Source organism: Talpa occidentalis, unplaced genomic scaffold, assembly GCF_014898055.3.
Source record: "Talpa occidentalis isolate TD23 unplaced genomic scaffold, MPIMG_talOcc4v2.1 talOcc4.9, whole genome shotgun sequence".
NCBI lineage: Eukaryota > Metazoa > Chordata > Mammalia > Eulipotyphla > Talpidae > Talpa > Talpa occidentalis.
This window is the reverse complement of record NW_023605305.1, coordinates 69,645,533-69,670,098: the sequence shown is the minus strand read 5'-3', so window position 1 is coordinate 69,670,098 and position 24,566 is coordinate 69,645,533. Positions and strand designations below refer to the sequence as shown.

Below are 24,566 nucleotides of genomic sequence, written 5' to 3'. Positions count from 1 at the left end.
ATGGATTCCTCACAACAACCCTAAGAAATAAGTAGTATGATCCCCCAGACACAATAATAAATCCAATGATTTCAGAGAGGGGAGATTCGGAGCAAAACAACTGGCTTTGTAGAGAATGTGGAACTTGACATTTCAAAATATGAAAATTAAAAAAGAAAAGGGAAATCCCACCAACAATAAAAACAGAAAGAAATTCAGTTATTCTACAGTTTCTTGTCATCCAATGTTGTAGGTATATAATAACCAAAAACAGAAACAACATAAATCTTGTTCAGACAATATCATAATCAAAATTATCTAGTGTGTGTCTGTATATCTTCCATACATTTAGCATTTTTCATACTAGTAAAAAATATCACAAAAGAAATATAGGAGGAGGTGTATACAATGTAATAAATTTGTCTCTTTTAAGAAAAGATCATTTTATATAAAAATTCAGGTTAACTCACATTTCATTCTCTTATAACAAGTACATTCTTTTTCAAAACACAAAAGAACCCAAACATCTCTAAGAAAAAATAGGAAAAATCTACTTCCTTCAAATGGGGGGGGGGGGAGGAGAGAGAAGCTGAAGAGAGATCTAAAGTGAATTTTAAAAAAAGCATAAAGAAAGAACTGTGACTATTCTCAAAACTCCAATCTCCACAGTAACTGAAAGAGCAGCCAAGTTGTGGAATAAATTTCAATGGTAGCATCTATATAAACGCTAATTTCAAAACTAAACCACCAAAGAATGAAAAGTACCTATAAGCACTCATAAACTTTAAGATGATTGAAATGGCTCTTTCTCCATAAAAATGTGGCTTGATAATGAAATTACAATCCAGCTAAATTTTTGTTTTTCAGTCCATCTTAAAAACAATGAATTCCTTATGTCTCTATCTACTAATTTAAATCCTTCAATAGAAACCAGATGTGAAAGAGGATTTAAAGGGCCTCCCTGGTGGTGTAATCTGGTAATTTGGTAATCTCTGGGTCTGAATCGCCTGTATTTAGTAGTGCAGAACAGCCTGTGGTTCTTATTCAGAAAGGCCACCAGGTAGGCCCTATACTGAATATTTTGGAAAATGATTTCAGCTAACTTACTCCATGTCACTTAGGGGATAAGTCTCAGCAATAAGAAGCTATCACCAGCCACTGCAGCACTAGTTCGATCCCTGGCCAGGGAGCTAATCCACATGGCATAGCAGACCTCTCCTGTCTCACCCGCTACTCCCCTCAGCAGTGTATTTCAATAGAGCCACCTGTTCTGCTCCCCAAGCTGTCTCTGGTGAATCCTCCCCCACCCCACCCCCACCCCACCTCTGGCCTACACCACAGCTCGTGTATGAATAAATAAATCTTCAAAAAAAAAAAAAAAGAGGATTAGTTTCATCCACATTGTTGCGAATGGCATGAGTCTATCTTTTTTTGATTGCTGAATAATGTTCCATTGTGTATATATGCCACATCTTCTTGATCCAGTCATCTGTTTTTGGGCATTTGGGTTGTTTCCAGGTTTTTCCAGGTTTTACCTATTGTAAATAGTGCTGCAATAAACATAGGTGTACAGATGTTCTTTTTTTTTTTTTTTTTTTAAAGATTTATTTATTTATTTCTATAAGCATTGGGTACCATCAGAAGCACCGGAGGGTGAGAGAATTCACCAGAGTCAGAGCGGGGAGCAGAACAGGCAGACTGACTGAAATACACTGCTGAGGGGAGCAGCGGGCACGGCAGGAGAGGTCTGTCACTCCAGTGGGACCCTCGCTGGCGGCCGGGGATTGAACCAGCACTACAGAGGCTGCGGGCAGCTTCACAGCCCAGCGCTCAAACAATGCGCCACCAGGGGAGGCCCATGTACAGATATTCTTTTGAATTAATGTTTTTGTGTCCTCTGGGTAGATCCCTAGTAGTGGAATTGCCAGGTTGTATGGTAGCTCCATTTTTAGTAGACTAAGGAACCTCCAGACAGCTTTCCATAATGTCTGGACCAGTTTGCACTCCCACCAGCAATGTAGGAAAGTTCCTTTTTCACAGCATCCTTGCCAACATTTGTTATTGCTTGTTTTTTTGATATGTGCATTTCTTACTGGTATAAGGTAGTGTCTCAAGGTGGTTTTAATTTGCATTTCCCTTATTATAAAGGACTTTGAACATTCTTTCATATGCCTGTTGGCCATTTGCATTTCCTCTTTGGAGAAATGTCTTTTAAGTTCTTCTGCCCATTTCTTGACTGGATTGTGTATTTTGTTTTTGTTGAGTAGTGTGAGTTCTTTGTGTATCTTTGTGATCAGTCCCTTATCAGTTGGAGTGTAAACTAGAAGAAATTATGCTCAGTGAAATAAGCCAGAAGGAAAAAGAAAAGTATTGGATGGTTTCACTTATAGCAGGAATACAGGGAAGTCAATTAAGACATCACTGCAAAAAAATAACAACAGTGCAAAACACAACAAAGCAAAAACCGACAATTGTAAATCAGACACATACTGCAGGGGAGGAGGAGGGAGAGGGATCAAAGGGAGGGAGGAACACAGGGGACTGAGGTGATGGTGCACTGGTGAAGGAAACTCTATGGGGACTACACCTGAGGGGGAGGGGAAAAGCAAATATTGCTTAAAAATGAACAATGAGGTAAAACATTTAAAAAAGAAATAAAAAATATATAAAAAAATTTTTTTATTCATTTATTTGTTATTTATACAAGCACTGGGTACAGTCAGAAGCGCGGGAGGGTGAGAGAATTCACCAGAGCCAGAGCGGGGAGCAGAGCAGGCAGAAGGACCGAAGTACACTGCTGAGGGTAGCAGCAGGTGGCAGGAGGGGTCTGCGCGCCATGTGGGACCCTCCTCCAGTGGCCGGGGAGCAGCCGGGGATCGAACCGGCGCCGCCGTTCGCAACTCAACACTCAACCACTGCGCCACCGGGGAGGCCCAATATATAAAAAAATTTTTAAAGGCAGAAAAAAAATTTTTTTAAAAGAGGATTAACACTGGTAAGATACACGTATGTACCTACTTAAAGGTTCTTAAAGTCAACTTGGAAAGTAAATCATTTGCCATAAAAAAACTAAACACAGGCTTCTGAATGTGCCAGCACTAAATAGAATATAGAAACCTGGTAGATAAGAGATCTGTAAATAGATAATACTAAAAGAATATAGCTGCAGTAACACAGATTCAATTTTTACAAATAAAACATTGTAATTGGACATCATAACTGGAGGACAAATGAAACACCTGAGCAATATTTTAAAGGTAACCCATTAAAGAGGAGAATTCCACCCTGAGAGCTCAGAACTCTCAAAGGCATGAATGATAAAACAAATGAAACAGCTGGGAACTACTAGCGATTTAAAACATTAAATCATAAAACTGAAGGAAAGGTAACTGACTAAGCAGGGTAAGTAGAGACCAAACCTCAAAGAGCTTGGATGCCATATCAAAAATGTGGGCATTTTCCTGTTGGCAATGAGGAGTCTCATTTAAACTACAGAACCACAGGCTGTTCTTCACCTTAGAAAGGTAACTGTCCTTTACCACTAAATAACACATTTAAGAGGAAACAGGCGATTCAGACCCAGAGATTACCAAAATAGTGTAGGCATGAGATGACTCAAACCTAAACTAAGGCAATAGCAAGTGAAAAATTTAAAAAAAAAAATTGAAAGGTATTTTTAACAATAGAAAGCAAAAGACCTTGAGATATAATAAAAGGTGAGAACAATGTCATAGCAATATAATTCATGATAGCCAAAAGATGGAAATAACTCGAATGTCCACTGAAGGATGGACAAACAAAATGTGGTACATATATACAACAGACTATCACTATTTACCATAAAAAAGAATGAAATACTGGGCCTGCCTGGTGGCGCAAGGGGTTAAGAATCAACCTATGAAGCTATCCGCAGCCAATGCAGCTCAAGTTTGATCCCCAGCCAGGGAGCTACAGACCATTGGCGCAGCTGCCACATGGCACAGCAGACCATTCCTGACTTGCCCGCTGCTCCCCTCAGCAGTGTATTTCAGTAGGTCTGCCTGTTCTGTTCCCCATTCTGTCTCTGGTGAATCCTCTCAACCCCCCCACCCACCCACCTCTGGCCTGTAACCCAGTTCATGTATGCATATATAAATAAATCTTTAAAAATAAAAAAGGATGAAATACTGATACATGGATAAATCTTGAAACCTAAGTGAAAGAAATAACCACAAAGGATCACATAAAATTCCATTTACATGAAATGTCCAGAATAAGCAAACATATAGAAACAGAAAGTAGATTATTGGTTGCCTCGGGAAGAGGGTAGCAGCTAAAGGGAATGGGGTTTTCTTTGGGAGATGATGAAACTACTAAATGGACTATGGGAATGATTATACAACCTTGAGACTATGCCAAAACCACTTAATTGTATATTATAAAGGGCTGCACTGTATATTGTATGAATTATATCTCACAAAAGCCGTTCAACAAAAAGACTTTGATGGTATTTCTAGATATTTTCATTGACTAAATAAATAGCAGTGAGCTGATCACTAAGGCAAGAAGTACTGGTTTAAGGAGGGAAGTAATCTGGTCCGTCTTAAACAAGCAGAGTTCAGTACCTATTTGACATCCTGGTGAAGGCTTCAAGTATGAGGTTGGATGTACATATTTGAAGCCTGAGGAAATAACAGCAGGGGTATGAATTTAATTCGCTGATGACAGTTAAAACTCAGAATTAATTCTTTCCCATCTTACAAGATGGCAGGTAAAAAAGCTGAGAAGCTGGCTATTAATGAGTTTCTTACCTGAAGCCAAGAAAGCTGATGCTGGTGGCAAGGTTAAGACCAAGGTCAAAGCCAAAACATCTAAGAAGTAGAAGCCCCACTGCAGCCGAAACCCTCAGTTAGTCAGAGAAGTTGGCAGATATTCCTGGTCTGCTATGTATTCCAGAAAGATCACAGGAAAAGAGGACTTATTCAGCAGCTAAATCCAGAATTGAAAAGAAAAAGAAGGTTCTTGCGATTGTCACAAAACCAATTGGTGGTGACCAGAATGGCAGTACCTGAATGGTTAAACTTCACAAAATGCCTATAGATACTAACCTACTGAAGATGTGCTTGGAAAGCTATTGAGCCACAGCAAAAAAGTCCTGTCAGCATGTGAGGAAACTTTCAGCTAGCATCATTCCTGGGACCATTTTGGTCATCCTCACTGGGCATCAGAGGGAAGAGGGTGATTTTCCTGAAGCAACTAAGCAGCGGCCTGCTACTTGTACCTGGAACTCTGGCACTCTGGCCCCTCAATCAAGTTCCTCTGCATAGGGCACCAGTAATCTGTGAACACTACCTCCACCTAAATTGGTATCAATGGTGTGAAAATACCAATACATCCCACTGATGCTTACTTTCAGAAGAAGCTGAGTTAGGCCTGACATCAGGAAGCTGATGAGATCTTCCACACAGAGAAGAAATATAAGATACATAACAGCACAAGTTTGATCAGAAAGCTGTGAGCTCACAATTTCTGCATAATCAAAGCTGTCCTTCAGCTTTGGGGTTACCTCCATTGTGTGTCTGCTCTCACAAATGGAATCTACACTCACAAATTGGTGTTCTAAATTTCTTACAAAGAATCTAATTAAATAATGGTGGGGGGGGGAGTTAATAAGAATAATGGCAAATTACTGACATTTTATAGCAAGATGGACCCTAATTCGGCAAAGGAGACTAGTTGAAAATATTGATTACTGTACTAAGAAAACATAAATATCAAGAACAAGATAGTTACTACAAGTAAGAGTGTTTTCCTACACCAGATACCTTAAAACTAAAACCTAAAACTAATATCCACAGTATTGATATCTAATATTATATCTAATATCTAATATCTATTAATAACTAATATCCACAGTCTGTTTAGAGCAAGGTTAGTTTTTAATAAAAGAGATAATGGGGACATCAGTGTATTAAAAAATGAGTGGCACATCTGGAAGTGTTAAGATGGTATTCCTGCAATAATTATGAAGAAAAGTTTAAAGCTGCCACAGGAAGATACGGTCATGGACAGGGGTTTTAGGACAATAGCTTTTTTCAAATATTAGTTCTCTTTAGTACTCTAAAGAGCCATACTAATTCTTTGCTCTAGTAGGACAACACTCTTTTCAGGGAATACTTGGCTTGTACTTGTGCCACTCACTTCTGAATCAGTTTCCTTGTTGCCTGGATTTAGACAGCTCCCATAAAAGGTGACAAGAAGAAGGGTCATTCATTCTGCCATCAACCAGGCAGTTACCAGACAACACACTATCAACATTCACAAAAGCATCTACAGAGTTGACTTAAAGAAGCATGCCCCCATAAGCACTAAGAGAGATTTGGAAATTTGTAATAAAAGAAATGGGCACTGCAGATGTGCGCACTGACACCAGACTCAACAAAGCTGTCTGGGCCAAAGGAAAAAGGAATGTCCCATAACATATCCATGTGTGACTATGCAGAAACCATATTGAGGATGAATATTCAACAAACAAGCTGTATACAATGGTTACCTATATACCTGTCACAGCTTTCAAAATTTACAATGTGGATGAGTACTAACCACTGATTATCAAATAAAGTCATAAAACTGAAACAGGAAAATTAAAAATGGTTTTTAAAAGGATTAAATACAAAGAACAAAGTTCAGGAGGAGGGCCTCCCCTGGTGGCGCAACGGTTGAGTGCTGGGCTACGAAGCTGCCCGCAGCCTCTGCAGTGCCGGTTCGGTCCCTGGCCACCGGCGAGGGTCCCACATGGCATGCAGACCTCCCCTGCCGCCCGCTGCTCCCCTCAGCAGTGTACTTCTGTCCTTCTGCCTTTTCTGCTCCCCACTCTGGCTCTGGTGAATTCTCTCACCCTCCCGCGCTTCTGACTGTACCCAGTGCTTGTATAAATAAATAAATAAATAAATCTTAAAAAAAAAAAAGTTCAGGAGGAAACAAACAATAAAAATGTGACAGAGTTGAACATCAGATGGTGGTAAGAATTAAGCCATAGAGGGCCTCCCTGGTGGCACAAGGGATGAAGCACAGCAATGTGAAGCTATCCATAGCCTCCGCAGCATGAGTTCGATCCCTGGCCGGCCAGGGAGCTACCCACATGGTGCAGCAGATCTCTCCTGTCTCGCCCACTGCTCCACTTAGCAGTCTGTCTCTGGTGAATTCTCTCACAGCCCCCTGCACTTCCGGCTTATTCCCCAGTTCTTGTATGCATAAATATATAAATCTTTAAAAAAAAAAAGAAAAGAAAAGAATTAAGCCACAGAGTTGAATAAGCCAGTCTTGAGAAAACGTTAAGAAGTAATCTGATTTCTACCAGATTGCTTTGTGAACGGTACCCTAGAAATAGAAATACAGAATAGTCTAAAAATAAGATTGGCTTAAAGTTTATTCAAAATGAAGTTAAGAGGGGGCCTCCCTGGTGGTGCAAGGGGTAAGAGGCAACCTATGAAGCAATCTGCAGCCTCTGCAGCACAAGTTCGATCCCCGGCCGGCCAGGGAGCATAAATAAATAAATCTTTAATAAAAAAACAAAATGAAGAGTATTTCCAGGTCAAGATGAAGTACTGAACACTTATAATTTCATTTCAACTCTTAATCTCCACTAAAGCTATAGTAAAGATATTTTTTTAAGATATAAGCCCAATAAGGACAGGAAAAACAAGACAGGACAGCTGAGTATAATTACACAGCTATGTAGCACAAAGGTAAGTATTACAGTGACTAACTTAACAGATCCAAGATGACAAATCCTCAGTCACCAATGACCAAATCCAAGAAACAAGAACTTTACCTATACCACTGCATCCACAAAGCACCCAGGAATTGGCAATACCTCACACCTCAGGTGTCTGGAGGATAAATACTGAGGACTGGTTGAAAGCTCTCAAATAACCTGGGATATCTAAATTTCCTCCTCCATCGCAAACCACCAGATCATTCTCTCCCCTCACCCAGTATAAGACTAGAAGATTTCCTACAAGATGGAGTGAAAGACTGTTTTCGCTGGCCACTCTCGGATGGCCGCCGCCACTGGCGCGGCCGCCACCTCTTATTTCTCCACTCCTCGCCCAGAGACCAAAGGCGGCACAATGGCCTCCTTTGTCCAGTTTTCCTGCGTGTCATAACTAAGTGCTCTCCTTCCCGCGGCCACAGCATGGGCCGGGAGTCTCAACACTACCGGAAGCGATCAGCATCACGAAAGCATTCTGGAAGTCGATCTAGAAGTTGCTCACCCTAAGACAAAAGAAGTAAACGTGGAGATGACAGACGGTCTAGAAACAGAGACAGAGATAGGAGGAGAGAACGATCTCGTAGCAGGTATAAAAGAAAATTTCGGTCAAGAGACAGGAAGCCTCTGAGCCACCTAAATCGCCTGGAAAGACCCATTTCCGGGGCCTCCCTGGTGGCACAAGGGGTTAAGATGCAACCTATGAAGCTATCCACAGCCTCTGCAGCACAAGTTCTATCCCTGGCCAGGGAGCAGCCCACATGGCGCACCAGACCTCTCCTGGCTCACCCACTGCTCCCCTTAGCAGTGTACTTCCATCGATCTGCCTGTTCTGTTCTCTGCTCTGTCTCTGGTGAATCTTCTCCCCGCCCCCCAACACCTCTGGCCTGTACCCCAGCTCTTGTTTGCATAAATAAATAAATCTCTATTTTAAAAAAATGGAGTAAAAGAGAAAGTCTCTATAGACTCAGCAACACCAGGCAAAGTACAGAAGTATAACGCTACCAAAAATAGAGACTGAGTGAATGGAATACTAAAAAGATAGGGCAGTAATGCCCACAGCGTTTCAGGGAGATAGGAAGTCAGATTTATTCTCTAGGTAGAAGACTAAAAGACTTCCCATGAGTCTCACAAGCTAAGGGAAAAATGGAAACAGTACTGAGAAAAGGCAGCAGGAGGTAACCCTACAAGGAAATTAAAGGTTGATAAAGCTCCACATTCATTAAGTGCCCATATGCTCTTTGGTCCTCACTCTTTTTTTTTTAAAGATGTATTTATTTATGCATACAAGAACTGGGGTACAGGCCAGAGATGTGGTGGGTGAGAGGATTCACCAGAGACAGAGTGGGGAATGGAACAGGCAGATCGACGGAAAAACACAGCTGAGGGGAGCAGCGGGGTAGTCAGGAGAGGTCTGCTGCGCACCATGTGGGTTGCTCCCTGGCCAGAGATCGAATTCATGCTGCAGAGGCTGCGGATAGCTTCATAGGTTGTGTCTTAACCCCTTGTGCCACCAGGGAGGCCCAGCCCTCACTCTTGAACACAGATCTGAGGAAAGCCTTAAACATAAAAACTAGAGAACAAAGTATAAACAACCTAAATAAATAAATAAATAAATAAACAAATAAATAAATAAAGGAACCTGAAACAGACTATATATGAAAGAAGAAATTTTAACAAACACTACCGCTAGTACCTTTTTTTTTTTTTTTCCGGTATTTTCCTTTTTTTTTTTTTTTTCTTTTTTTTAGATTTATTTATTTATACAAGCACTGGGTACAGTCAGAGGTGCGGGAGGGTGAGAGAATTCACCAGAGCCAGAGCGGAGAGCAGAACAGGCAGAGTGATGAAGTACATTGCTCAGGGGAGAGTGGGCAGCAGGAGAGGTCTGCATGCCATGTGGAACCCTCACCCAGGGATCGAACCGGTGCTGCAGAGGCCGCGGGCAGCTTCGCAACCCAGCGCTCAACCGCTGCGCCACCGGGGAGGCCCTTTTTTTTTTTTTCCCCCCTAAAGATTTATTTATTTATTTATTTATACAAGCACTGGGTACAGTCAGAAACGCAGGAGGGTGAGAGAATTCACCAGAGCCAGAGCAGGGAGCAGAGCAGGCAGAAGGACCGAAGTACACTGCTGAGGGGAGCAGCGGGCAGCAGGAGAGGTCTGCGCGCCATGTGGGACCCTCCTCCGGTGGCCGGGGAGCAGCCGGGGATCGAACCGGCACTGCAGCCGCGGGCAGCTTCGCAACCCAGCGCTCAACCGCTGCGCCACCGGGGAGGCCCAACTACTACTAGTATCTTTAGAAATAAAATGGGTATTATACTCATTAAATGAGATGCAGGAAACAAAAAGGAATTCTTGAAAACCAAAAACATAATGGCATAATGTAAAACTCAAAAAGCATTTTAAATACAAAGTTGATATATGCACCCATACGTTCAATACAACACTATTTACAATCGTCAATATATGGAAACAATCCAAGAACCAAAGTCAGATAAATGGACAAATATGTGATATATATACACAATGAAACACTACCCAGTCATTAAAAGTAAAAGAAGTGTTACCATTTGCAATATTATGTCAAATGATAACAGTCAGAAGGAGAAAGATAAATACTGCATAATTTCACTCATTTGTAGAATATAAAGGGGAAAAGGACTTAACTACAAATTCAAAAGAATAAACAAAATGACAACAGCCCTTAGGCTCTGACAACAGAATAGCAGTTAACAGAGGGAAAGGATCCTGAGGGTGGAATAAGTAGAGGAGGCTAACTTGTTAGTAGTGTATGGTGACTGGACATTTGGTGGTAGGCATGATGTAATATTTATTCTGTTGCTGAGATGAAAAACTGTATATATAAAAGTATGCAGTGTTGAAAACTATACCTAATGAAGAAAACACAACATTTGAGTAAGTGGTATGGAAAGTAGAAACAAAATAAAGGAAATAGTCAATGGAATAATTCAACAAAATGTCTAGAATAAAAGAAACTAAAATTTGTAGATCAAAAGGGCCCAAAAGTCCTTAGTACAATGGATGAAAACAGACTCTCAGTCAAGAGATGATCTTGTGAATTATAGAAACAAAGTGTCTACAATATGTCAGACAGAGAGGGACAAAAGTCACATACAAAGGACCAGAGATCAAAATAACCCATATTTGGGCCTCACTGGTGGCGCAAGGGGTTAAGACGCAACCTATGACTATCAGCAGCTACCGTAGCACGAGTTCAATCTACGGCCAGGGAGCTACCCACATGGCGCAGCAGACATCTCCTGCCTTGTCCGCTGCTCCCCTCAGCAATGTATTTCCCTCAGTCTACCTGTTCTGTTCCCCACTATGTCTCTGGTGAATCCTCTCAACCCCCACACCTCTGGCCTGTATCCCAGTTCTTACATGCATAAATAAATCTTTAAAAAAAATAAATAACCCATATTTAATAGTAATTCAAAGTTAGAGACAATGGAGCAATACCTTTAAAAGTGGGGCAAAAAAAAAAAAAAGACTCCTGTCTAGTGCTTTATACTAAATTATCAAGCAAGTGTAAGAAAAGAATATGTTTAGATAATGCAAGATATTTAAAAATTACCTCTTGTAGTTTCTTTTTCAGGAAACTACTGAAGAATTTACTATACATACATACATACTATACATTCAAACCAAACAATGGAATTCAATGAAAGAGAGTTGAAGGGAATTGCCAAGATGACAGCTATCTGGTCACTTGGCATAGAAGGTAACTACTACAGACTTAAGGAATATATTTATATATATATATATATATATATATATATATATATAGCAGTGTGATATATATATATATATATATAAAAAACTCAAGGAATACATTAGACTCTAGGTGAGATTTCCACAAGATGATGAAAACAACAAATTACGTACCAGACTATGCAGTAAATATAAAAACTAGCAGATTTGAGACAGCAATGAATAGAAAAAAATACTAAAAACCAACCCGTCCCCTGCTCCCACATGCAAATGCATTTAAAAAAAAAAAAAGCATAGGACACTATATGGCTAAAATGTGCAGACAACTAAAAAACAATGTACACACTGAGTGCCTAACTAAAATTTACAATTTAATAAGGAAGACAGGAGGATGCCACAGTGTAGGAGAGGGGACCTGACACAGCTGAAAAATCACTAATCTACAACTTCTGCAGTGAGAAGTTAAAAACAATCCAGGATAGAATTCTGAGATACAAGATATCAACATTTAGCTAAAGGTTATTAGAGGGAGAGGTATAACAACAGCAGACTATTTTCCTAACAAGGAATTTTACATTAATACTCATTGTATATGAAAGTAAAAATTAATAAATATGTACTATAAAAATCTGTTTATAGAAACTTTGCTAAATAATAAAAATTAATGCTCACAATATGAACAATGATAAATTAATTTTTACACAAATATCAACTAATAATTGGCACAAAGTAATAATTGTTGAATCTAAATAAAGTATATATTGGTGTTCATTGTACCTCTCTTCTGTCTTTTAAGTTTGAAACATTCAAAATGAAAAGTTGGAAGGGGAAATCACACTGCTATAAAAGAGTAAGACACGAATAGAAGTCATATTTCAAAGTGGTGAGCAGAATTACTTTGACAGATATATAATAATTAAAGCAGAAATAAATGAAATGGAAAACAAAGACAGTCCAAAAGATTAGTGAAACCAAGAATTGGCTCTTTCAAAAAATAAATATAATCAATAAGCTAGACTCAAAAAAAAAGAAAGAGAGAGAGAAAGGGGTAATTTTACAAAATACATTGCAGAAATACACAAGATCATAGTCCCTATTACAAAAGTTTCCATTCAAACTGGACAACCCAGAAGAAACGGGTAACCTCTCCAGATAGATTGAATCAAGATGAAACAGCTTCAACAGTCCAATCACAAGTGCTAAAATTGAAAGGGTAATAAAGACTCCCTAAAAATTAAAATCTAGAACCAGACAGCTCTCCAATGAATTCCACCAAACCTTGAAAAATCTAATACCTATTCTACTCAAACTCTTCAAAATAAATCAAAGCAGAGGAAAACACCATCAATACATCCTATACAGTCAACATTACGATGATCCCAAAACCAAACAAAGACAATACAAAAAATTATAAATGAGTATGTCTGATGGACACAGATACAGAAAAATCTTCAACAAAATCCTAGCAAACCAAATACAGCAACATGTCAAGAGAATCGTCCACCATGATCAAGTAGGCTTCATACCAGGGATGCAAGGCTGATTCAACATATACAAACCGAAGTCATTCACCACATCAACAAAAAAGGAAGATAAAAACCACTTGATCAGGCCTCCCCAGTGATGCAGTGGTTAAAAACACAACACTACCAAGCAATCGCCAGCCACTGCAACATTAAGTTCAGTCCCCAGCCAGGGAGATAACCCACATGGTGCAGCAGACCTCTCCTGTCTCAACCGCTGCTCCCCTCAGCAGCATATTTCAATGGATCCACCCGTTCTGCTCCCCACTCTGTCTCTTGTGAATCCTCTCTTACCTACATCTCAGGTCTTGTATGCATAAATAAATAAATCTTTAAAAAAAAATCTCTTGATCATTGCAATAGATGCCAAAAAAGCATTCAACAAGATTCAATATCCATTTATGATCAAAAGACTCAATAAAATGGGAACAAATGGAACTTACCTAAACACTATAAAAGCCTTCATATGGCAAACCCTCATACCAAGATCATACTCAATGTTAAAATGCTGAAAGCATTCCCACTTACATTAGGAACAAGACAAAAATACCACACCTACTCAACATGGTATTTGAAGCCCTAGCCAAACCAATTAGGCAAGAAAAAGACATAAAAGGAATTCAGGGCCTCCCTTGTGGTACAAGGGGTTAAGCACCGCACTATGAAGCAATACACAGCCTCTGCAACACGAGTTCGATCCCTGGCCAGGCAGGGAGAAACCCACACGGCGTAGCAGACCTCTCCTGCCTCGCCCGCTGCTCCCCTCAGCAGTGTACTTCAGTCAGACTGCCTGTTCTGTTCCCCACTCTGTCTCTGGTGAATCCTCTCACCCCTCACACCTCTGGCCTGTACCCCAGCTCTTGTATGCATAAATAAATAAATCTTTTTTTTTAAAAAAAGGAATTCAAACTGGGAAGAAGTGGAACTGTCTCTATTCACAGATGACATGTTAATACTTACATAATCCAAAAGACACTCCCAAAAAGTTTCTAGAAATACAGTAAAGTGGCAGAATACAAAATTAATACACAAAAATCAGTGGTATTTCTAAATGCAAACACTATATCAGAACAAAGGGAAATAAGGACTAGAACCCGATTCACAATCATAGTAAGAATGAAATACCTAGGAGTAAACTTAACAAAGGAGTTGAAGGATCTATATGTTGAAAACTGTAAAACTCACTCTGTTAAAGGAAGTAAGATATAAAGAAATGGAAAGATACAAGGTAGTCATGGACTAAAAGAATGAAAATGGCCATATTAAAATGGCCATATTACCAAAGCAACTTACAGATTTAACTCAGTACATATAAAAATACCAATGACTTTTAGCAAAGGAATAAAACAATTATAAAATTGACCCTTTTCCACGAAGATGACACAAAAGTAAAGCTGAAGCAAAAGCATAAGTTTTGAAGGCCAAGAAAGCAGTACTGACAGGCACCCACAATCAAAGAAAAAGAAGATCCACACTTCACCCACCTCTCAGGGGTCTGAGACACTGTGACTCCAAAGGCAACCCGAATATCCTAAAAGCACTCCCAGGAGAAACAAGCTTGACCACTGTCATCATCAAGTTCCCTCTGATGACATAGTCAGCCATGAAGAAAATAAAAGACATCAACACAACTGTATTCATTGTAGATGTCAAGGCCAACAAGTGCCAGATAAAACAGACTACAAAAAAGCTCTATGACATCGATGTGGCAAAGATCAACACCCTGATCAGACCTGATGGACACAAGACTTATGTTCAACTGGCTCCTGACTAAGATGCTTTGGATGCTGCCAATAAAATCGGCATCATCCAAACTGAGTCCAGCTGGCTAATTCTAAATACAATTTTTTCACCATAAAAAGATTATATGGAACCACAGAAGGCCCCAAATACATGAAGTAATCCTGAGAGAATGAAAAAGGAAAATGGGGGTCTCATATGTCCCAACTTTAACTGTATTACACAGTAATAGTAATCAAAACAGTACGGTACAGGAAAGAAACAGACTCACATCAATGGAACAGAAGAGAAGACCCAGAGATAAACCCACACAAATATGGACATTTAATCTTTGACAAAGGAGCTACAGCCTATGGAGAACAGACTCTTCAATAAATGGTGTTGGGCCTCCCCTGGTGGCACAGGTGGTTGAGAGCAGCGCTGTGAAGCTATCCGCAGCTTCTGCAGCGCCAGTTTGATTCCAGCCGCCTGGCCAGCGAGGGCCCCACGTGGCGTGGCAGACTTTTTCTGTCGCGCCCACTGCTCCCTTCAGCAGTGTATTTCATCAGTCTGCCTGTTCTGTTCCCCGCTCTGTCTCTGGTGAATCCTCTCACCCTCCGACGTATCTGGCCTGTACCTCGGTTCTTGTATAGATGAATAAACAAATCTTTAAAAAAAATAAATAAGTAAATGGTGTTGGGAACATGGATAGACACATACAAAAAAATAAAACAAGAGGCCTCCCTGGTGGCACAAGGGGTTAAGTCTCAGCACTTTGAAGTTGCCAGGGAGCAAGCCACATGGCACAGCAGACCTTTCCTGACTCACCCACTGCTCCTCTCAGCAGTGTATTTCAGTAGATTCACCTGTTCTGCTTCCCAATCTGTCTCTGGTGAACCCTCTTACTCCCCCACACACCTTTGGTCTACACCCCAGCCCTTGCATGCATACATAAATTTAAAAAATCTAAAAAAAAGGGCACGAAACAAGATCCATACTTAATTCCATACACAAAAATTAATGCAAAATGAACTAAAGATCTGGATGTAAGAACCTAAAGAAAATATAGGGGAGGGCCTCCCTGGTAGCGCAAGGGGTTAAGCACAGCACTATGAAGCAATCCGCAGCCTCTGCAGCACGACTTTGATCCCGGCCTGACAGAGAGCAACCCACATGGCACAGCAGACCTCTCCTGTCTCGCCCACTGCTCCCTTCAGCAGTGTATTTCAGTCAGTCTGCCTATTCTGTTCCCCACTCTGTCTCTGGTGAATCCTCTAACCCCCCTGCATCTCTGGCCTGTACCCCAGCTCTTGTATGCATAAATAAATCAATCTTTGGGGGAAAAAAAAGAAAATATAGGGGACACACTACAGAACATCTACCACAAAGTTGTATTTGGGGACAAAACACCAACAGCAAAGGAAACAAAAGCAAAAATAAACAAGTGGGACTAAAACTAAAAAGCTTTTGAACCTCAAAAGAAACCACAAAAAACAAGGCCACCTACAGAATTAGAAAAAGTATTTGCATATCTGACAAGGGGTTAAACTCCAAAACTGATAAGGTTCTTACACAATCCAACAACAAAAAAAACCACACAATCCCCCCCTCCCCCAAAATGGGCAAAGGACCTAAACAGACACTTTACTAAAGAAGACATTCAGATGGCCTTCAGAAATAAGAAAATTTTTTCAACATCACTTACTATAAGGAAAATGGCAAATCAAAACCACAATGAGATACCATTTAAGCCCTGTGAGAATGGCCCATATATAAAAAAGAACCAACAAATGTTGGTAAGGTTGTGTTGAAAAAGTAATTCTCATCCACTCTTGGTGGGAATGCAAGCTGGTACAGCCCCTGCGGAAAATGGTATGGAAATTTCTTAGTAAAAATGACAAAATAGTAGCATTTGGTACAAAATGGATAGACCGCAAGGTGATTATGTTAACTGAAATAAGTCAAAAAGTGAAAGGGCCTCCCTGGTGGCACAAAGGGTTAAGCACAGCACTATGAAGCTATCCACAGCCTCTGCAGCAGGAATTCGATCCCTGGCTGGCCAGAAGCTACCCATATGGTACAGCAGACCTCTCCTGTCTTGTCCACTGCTCCCCTCAGCTGTGTATTTCAGTCAGTCTGCCTGTTCTGTTCCATACTCTGTCTCTGTTGAATCCCCTCACCCCCAGCACCTCTGGCCTGTACCCCAGTTCTTGTATGCATAAATAAATAAATCTTTTTTTTTTAAAGTGAAAGACAGGTATGAGATGGTTTGTGAAATATAAGTAACAAAAAACATACACAAGCAAAATAGTGAAAGAATGTAATGGTTACCGAAGTGGACAATGGAGGGTGGAGGCGGGGAGGTAGTGAAGGGAGGAAAGGGAGAAAGGTGGAGTACTGACACAGGTAGCTTGATGGAAAATGAGTGGAATATGTCCACATATGGAAGAACAAAAATGTGACATCAAAAAAATTTAAATTAAAGAATAATAATAATAATTATTTTGACAATAGTTATATGCAAAATTTCCTACTACCGAGTAGTGTCAATGGTAAGACTGGTTATTCTCAATGGTAAGACTGGTTATTCTATCAGATATGTGCTATGAAGATGAACAGAGAAAGGAACATAAGAAAAAAGGAGGGTTATCTTCTAAGAGCATTAATTAAGTTTTCCAGAAACTGGCTGACTAACATTTGTTATGAAGCACAGGGAAAAGAAAGAAAAAAAAAGATAAAGGGAAAAATACAAAGAAAACGAGAAAAGTAAGATGAAATAACTAGCTGACATTAAAGAGATCTATTTAACTTGTTTTATCATCTCTCCAGTAGGGAGCTACACAAATTTACCCTCTCCAGGAAGTTCTCTTGAAATTAAGTTATACTGTTTGATCGCCTGAAAAAGAAAAGGTATCTATGGTGCTGGGAAAACTGGGTCGCTACATGCAAAAGAATGAAGCTTGACCACTACCTCACACCATATACAAAAATCAACTCAAAATGGATTAAAGAACTAGACATAAGACCTGAAACCATAAAATACATAGAAGGAAATATAGGCGAAACACTACGTGATTTGCATATCAAAGACATCTTTACAGACACTTCACCCAAAGCAGTGATAGTGAAGGCAAAGATCAACAGCTGGGACTACATCAAATTAAAGAGCTTCTGCACAGCAAAAGAGACAATAACAAAAACAAAGAGAAACCCCACCAACTGGGAGAACATTTTTGTACACAACACTAATGATAAAGGACTGATCACAAAAATCTGCAAAGAGCTGATGAGACTCAACAACAACAAAGAAAATAATCCTGTCAAAAAATGGGCAGAAGAGCTAAAAAGAAACTTCCCTGAAGAGGAAATGCAAATGGCCAACAGGCATATGAAAAAATGTTCAACATCACTTGTTATCAGGGAAATGCAAATCAAAACTACCATGAGATACCATCTTACACCAGTGAGAATGGCACATATTAAAAAAACTAGCAACAACAAATGTTGGCGAGGGTGTGGAGAAAAAGGAACTCTCCTGCACTGTTGGTGGGAGTGCAAACTGGTCCAAGCACTATGGAGAGCTGTGTGGAGATTTCTTGACCTACTAAACATAGAGCTTCCACAGGATCCAGCAATTCCACTCCTAGGTATTTACCCAAAGAACACAGAAACATCAATTCCAAAGAACACCTGCACCCCTATGTTTATAGCAGCACTGTTTACAATAGCTAAGCTTTGGAAACAGCCCAAATGCCCAAAAATAGATGACTGGATCAAGAAGATGTGGTACATATATACCATGGAATATTACTCAGCATTCAAAAAAGATAAACACATGCAATTTGCAGCAACATGGATGGCGCTGGAAGGGATCATGCTCAGTGAAATAAGCCAAAAAGAAAAAGAAAAATACCGGATGGTCTCACTCATAGCAGGAATCTAGAATACTTAAATAAGGGACCAGGAAAATGAATAACTATAAGAAAGTGAAAATCAAAATCAACAAAAACTATGAACCAGAGACACTTTTTGGGGGGTGGGGGGCGGGAGGGGAGGGATTGGGGTCAGAATGGGGGGATTGCAATTGTATGGGGAATATAAAAATAAAATTTATTAATTAAAAAAAAAAAAGAAAAGGTATCTTTCTAGTAGTAATGGTACTTTCTCTCATGTAATCACACTGACTCAGATCAACAGGCAAGATAGGAATCCACAAATATAACACACCAAACCTACCACCACAACACACTCACCCACTCCTAAAGTCAACACTAGAACAGTGCTGCTCCACCTCCCATCAAGGGTAATTTCTCATTGTGATATAAACCTCATCTAACCTCTTTCCATCTCAGAAATCCTGTTAAGATTCTATCTTTGATTCCTTATCATGCCTGTCTTGCTTCTCTGTATCTTCAGAACTCTTATCAACATTATCTGCATGATCATTCCCATTTAAAAAAATCCTTATGGACCCAATACACCTCTCCAGCTGTGGCAATCCCTCTTCTCTGCCTGACTCCATTTGCTAAAAGCAGTCTAATTCAACTTCAGCCATAATCATACCACCAAAAACCATCACCAGTGATGTACACCTTCTATATTAATGGACATTTCATTTGATGTTTAGGCAATGTTCACCCAAAATGGAACCTTCTTTCTCAAAAGATTCAAGTAACCAATATCATAATCTTCTGGTTTTCTTTTTCCATCTCTAATTCCTACAGATTTTTCCATTCTCTTTTATAAGTCCAGTTTCTTCTACACAGACCTCAAATATTGGCTTCCTGTAAGTATACCTTTTTCTCACTGTACATTTTATCCCATGCTATGTCCATGGCTTTAATACCAAAAAGCAGATGTCACAGTTACAGATGTTCTAATGCTCTCTGTAAACAGCAGCGTTATTTATGCACTAAAGTTAACAACTTGGAAGTTATCTAAGATACAGAAACTTGGGAGAGAGAAACCTTAGGATTTAATTCTCACTCATTCCCCATTACCCATCTTTTAACAACCCATAAAAATTTTATCTAAGTAATTACATAATCTCTTTTTACCATAATCACTGCAATGACCCTTTTAACTATTTCCAATTTATTTGTGCTCCCCTACAATCCATTTTCCACACTCGTCAAAGAGTACTTCAAAGAACAAAGGTCAAGATCACATCACCTATTTATAATCCTTTCATGCTATCCCTGTTCTTATGACAATATAAAAGTTTAAATTAAAACTACAAGATGCTTTATGACTTGACCCCCTAACTAATTCCCAGCCTCACATTGTACTACCTTCCATCAGTCTATGGGCTTCATTTCCTCTCAAGGATGGAGCATAAATGATTTCCCATACCTTGAACGATCATCTACTTCTTCCCAGTTGATCTAACTGAATTCACTCAAATCTCATATCAAACATAAGGGGCCTGGGCCTCCCTGGTGGTGCAAGGGTTAAAGACACAGCTCTATCAAGTTATTGCCAGCCACTGCAGCATGAGTTCAATCCCTGGCCTGGCCAGGGAGTTGACCCACATGGCGCATCAGACCTCTCCTGTCTTGCCTGCTGCTCCCCTCAGCAGTGTTTCAGTGGCTCTGCCTGTTCTGCTACCCACTCTGTCTCTGGTGAATCCTCTCACTGCCCTCCACACCTCTGGCCTGTACCCAAGTTCTTGTATGCATAAATAAATAAATCTTTTTTTAAAAAATGGCCCTGAACCAACTCTGCATACAAAGTTCAGGGTATTCCTACTATATCACTAATATCAGTATTTTCCCATAGACATACACTTCTCATTTAAGAAATCATCTATTTAGTGATTATTTGTTGGTATCTTTGTCTCTTTCACTGGATACTAATTATACAAGAGACCAAACTAAGCTAAAGTTTTGCTCATTACTGAATCGAAACACCAACTACAGCATTTATGCAATGTACTCAGGACTTGGCAAATAAATGTGAAGCACCCAACTAGAGTGCAAAAGAACACAATTAGTAAGAAAACAGCAGTGCCATAGGGATACAAGGAGAGAAGGGGCTGATTACGAGAATTTTTTTTAAAAGATTTATTTATATAGACAAGAACTGGGGTACAGGCCAGAGGTGAGGGGGGCAAAAGGATTCACCAGAGACAGAGTGGGGAACAGAACAGGCAGACTGAGTGAAATACACTGCTGAGGGGAGCAGCGGGGGAGTCAGGAGAGGTCCGCTACACCATGTGGGTAGCTCCCTCGCCAGGGATCAAACTTGTGCTGCAGTAGCTGCAGATAGCTTCACAGGTTGCATCTTTTTTTTTTTTTTTAAAGATTTATTTATTTATTTATTTATACAAGCACTGGGTACAATCAGAAGCGCAGGAGGATGAGAGAATCCACCAGAGCCAGAAGCAGAACAGGCAGACTGATGAAGTACACTACTAAGGGGAGCAGCGGGCGAGGCAGGAGAGGTCTGCGTGCCATGTGGGACCCTCACCAGTGGCCGGGGATCAAACCAGTGTTGCACAGGCTGCGGGCAGCTTCACAGCCCAGCGCTGAACTGCTGCGCCACGGGGGAGGCCCCACAGGTTGCATCTTAACCCCTTGAGCCACCAGGGAGGCTCTATGAGAATTTTTTACTGGTAGAATTTAAATGTCCAAATAAGCTACCAAAGAGCTAGATAACTTTATTTATTTCCATTTTTCTTTTCTTCTACTTTTTTTCTTTTTTTAAGATTTATTTATTCATTTACACAAGCACTGCGTACAGTCAGAACCACGGGAGGGTGAGAGAATTCACCAGAGCCAGAGTGGGGAGCAGAACAGGCAGACTAAGTACACTGCTGAGGGGAGCAGCAGGCACTGGAGGAGAGGTCTGCATGCCATGTGGGACCCTCGCTGGTGGCTGGGGATCGAACCGGCACTGCAGAGGCTGCAGACAGCTTCACAGCCCAGCGCTCAACCACTGCGCCACAAGGGGAGGCCCTATTTATTTCCTTTTTTTTTAAGATTTATTTTTATTTATGTATACAAGAACTGGGGTGTAGGCCAGAGGTACAGGTTGTGAGGATTCACAAGAGACTGAGTGGGGAACAGAACAGGCAGGTTGACTGAAAAACACTGCTGAGGGGAGCAGTGGGCAAGACAGGAGAGGTCTGCTGCACCATGTGGGTCAGTTCCTTGGCTGGGGTCGAACTCGTGCTGTGGTGGCTGCCGACAGCTTCATAGTACTATGACATAACTCCTTGCATCATGAGGGAGGCCCCTACAGATAACATTTTTTTAAAGCAGAAAGCTACCAAGTCTTTGGGACCTCAATATTCAAACTGCAAAATTAAAGCCAGCAATCTTACTTTAGATAAATCATCCTACAGATAAATAGAAATGTATATATGAAATAGTTATTCTTTTTTTTTTCATTTTTATTGTTATGCATTGAATTTAAATATAGATTCAAAAGTTGCCACTGGCTCAAGAGGTAATATGCAGGTTTTTTTTTTAATACATTTTTTTACATCGTTTTTCATTTTTGCACAAATATGCATTTTCATCTTGGTTATAGTCCCCATACAATTCCCACCTCCCTTGTTTTGATCCTACTCCCTCTCCACCCCATCCCGCCCTCCATAGTGTGTCTCTGGTTTATAGTTGCTTGTTGAGTTTGATTTTTATTTTATTACAATTAGGTTTTTTCCTGCCCCCCTTATTTAGGTTTTCTAAATTCCTGCTATGAATGAGGCCATCTGGTATTTTTCTTTTTCTTTCTGGCTTATTTCGCTGAGCATGATCCCTTCCAGCTCCATCCATGTTGCTGCAAATTGCATGAGTTTAATATTTTTGATTGCTGAGTAATATTCCAATGTGTATATATGTACCACATCTTCTTGATCCAGTCATCTATTTTTGGTCATTTGGGTTGTTTCCATAGCTCAGCTATTGTAAATAATGCTGCTATAAACATAGGGGTGCAGGTGCCCTTTTGAATTAATGATTCTGTGTCCTTTGGGTAAATACCTAGGAGTGGAATTGCTGGATCATATGGAAGCTCCATCTTTAGCAGGTTGAAGAATCTCCACAAAGCTTTCCATAGTGGTTGGACCAGTATGCACTCCCACCAACAGTGCAGGAGAGTTCCTTTTTCTCCACATCCTTGCCAACATTTGCTGTTGCTAGTTTTTTTTAATATGCGCCAGTCTCACTGGGAAATACATATTTATTCTTTTTTTTTTAATTTTTATTTATTTGTTTTATTTATTTATACAAGCACTGGGTACAGTCAGAAGCGCGGGAGGGTGAGAGAATTCACCAGAGCCAGAGCGGGGAACAGAACAGGCAGACTGATGAAATACACTGCTGAGGGGAGCAGCGGGCGGCAGGAGAGGTCTGCGCACCATGTGGGACCCTCCTCCGGTGGCCGGGGAGCAGCCGGGGAGCAGCCGGGGATCAAACCGGCGCTGCAGAGGCTGCGGGCAACCTCACAACCCAGCGCTCAACCGCTGCGCCACTAGGGAGGCCCTACACATTTATTCTTTACAACAATGTTTGTGTGCACAAAAGCACAGGTATGTATGTATGTACAGTCTTTAAAATACATGATTAGAAACAACGTGAACATCCATCAACAGGAGAATGGTTATATAAAGTAGAGCATATTAGAAGAGTGAGAAGCTACATGGCTTAAAAAAAAAAAAAGGTGAGGCTTTTAATGCACTAATATGGAAAAGCACCCCCTACAAGTGAAAAAGTAAGTCATAAAACATACATACGGTATTTTTATATTATAAGGAGGAGGAACATGAGAACATATTTGAATTTACATAAATTCTAGAAGGAACATTAATAACAGGTGGTTAATTGTTAAAAGGCGGAAAACAGAATGGGACAGAGCAAAGGAATGAGTTGACTTTTTAAATTTTATGAACATATCACCTACTCAAAAACTAAAATATATATATCAGGCCTCCCTGGTGGCACAAGGGGCTAAGTCTCAGCACTATGAAGCTATTGGCAGCCACTACAGCACAAGATCGATCCTCGGCCAGGGAGCTGACCCACATGGTGGAGCAGACCTCTCCTGTCTCACACAGTGCTCCTCTCAACAGTGTATTTCAGTAGATCTGCCTGTTCTGCTCCCAACTCTGTCTCTGGTGAATCCTCTCACCCCCAACCCCCGCATCTCTGGCCTGTACCCCAGTACTTGTATGCATAAAGAAAGAAATCTTAAAAAAAAAAAAAAAAAAAGAGGGCCTCCCCTGGTGGCGCTGAGCGCTGGGCTGCAAAGCTGCCCACAGCCTCTGCAGCGCCGGTTTGATCCCCAGCCACAGGTGAGGGTCCCACATGACGCACAGACCTCTCCTGCCACGCCCGAAGCGCCCCTCAGCAGTTTATTTCATCAGTCTGCCTGCTCTGTTCCCGACTCTGGCTCTGGTAAATTCTCTCACCCTCCCGCACTTCTGATTGTACCCAGTGCTTGTATGTATAAATAGATAGATAGATAGATAGATAGATAGATAGATAGATAGATAGATAGATAGATAGATAGACAGACAGATAGATCTTTAAAAAAAATAAATAAAATAAAAAGATACCTGAGATTCAAATAAAATTAGAAACAAGCTACAATAATTAAAGGAAAACTCTACATCAAGATTTTTAAAATCTTAAAAGTAACTTATTAATAGTCCTTATTATCCTTATTACTGTTTCAACTTTAAAGCTAATAAAAGCAATACAAACCTGTAGACTGAAGTAGGAAAATATTAATATACTAAAAGTGATTCTGGACAATGCAAACTTCAGGTAATAAGACTAATATTTTCCTGGCATCTACAGAAAGAGTAACTGAGAGTACTTAGATCATAGAGCAAAATATAAGCAAAACTTTAAAAC

The 24,566-nt window shown here is 40.3% G+C and overlaps 1 protein-coding gene and 1 pseudogene across 10 annotated transcripts in view; one reads left to right on the top strand and one right to left on the bottom strand.

Moving 5' to 3' along the window:
• Positions 1-24,566, bottom strand: part of NSD1 (nuclear receptor binding SET domain protein 1) — a 149,201-nt gene that overhangs the window by 73,804 nt on the left and 50,831 nt on the right. The gene's annotated exons all lie outside the window — the stretch shown is intronic.
• LOC119235619 (60S ribosomal protein L6-like) lies at positions 4,723-5,581 on the top strand (annotated as a pseudogene).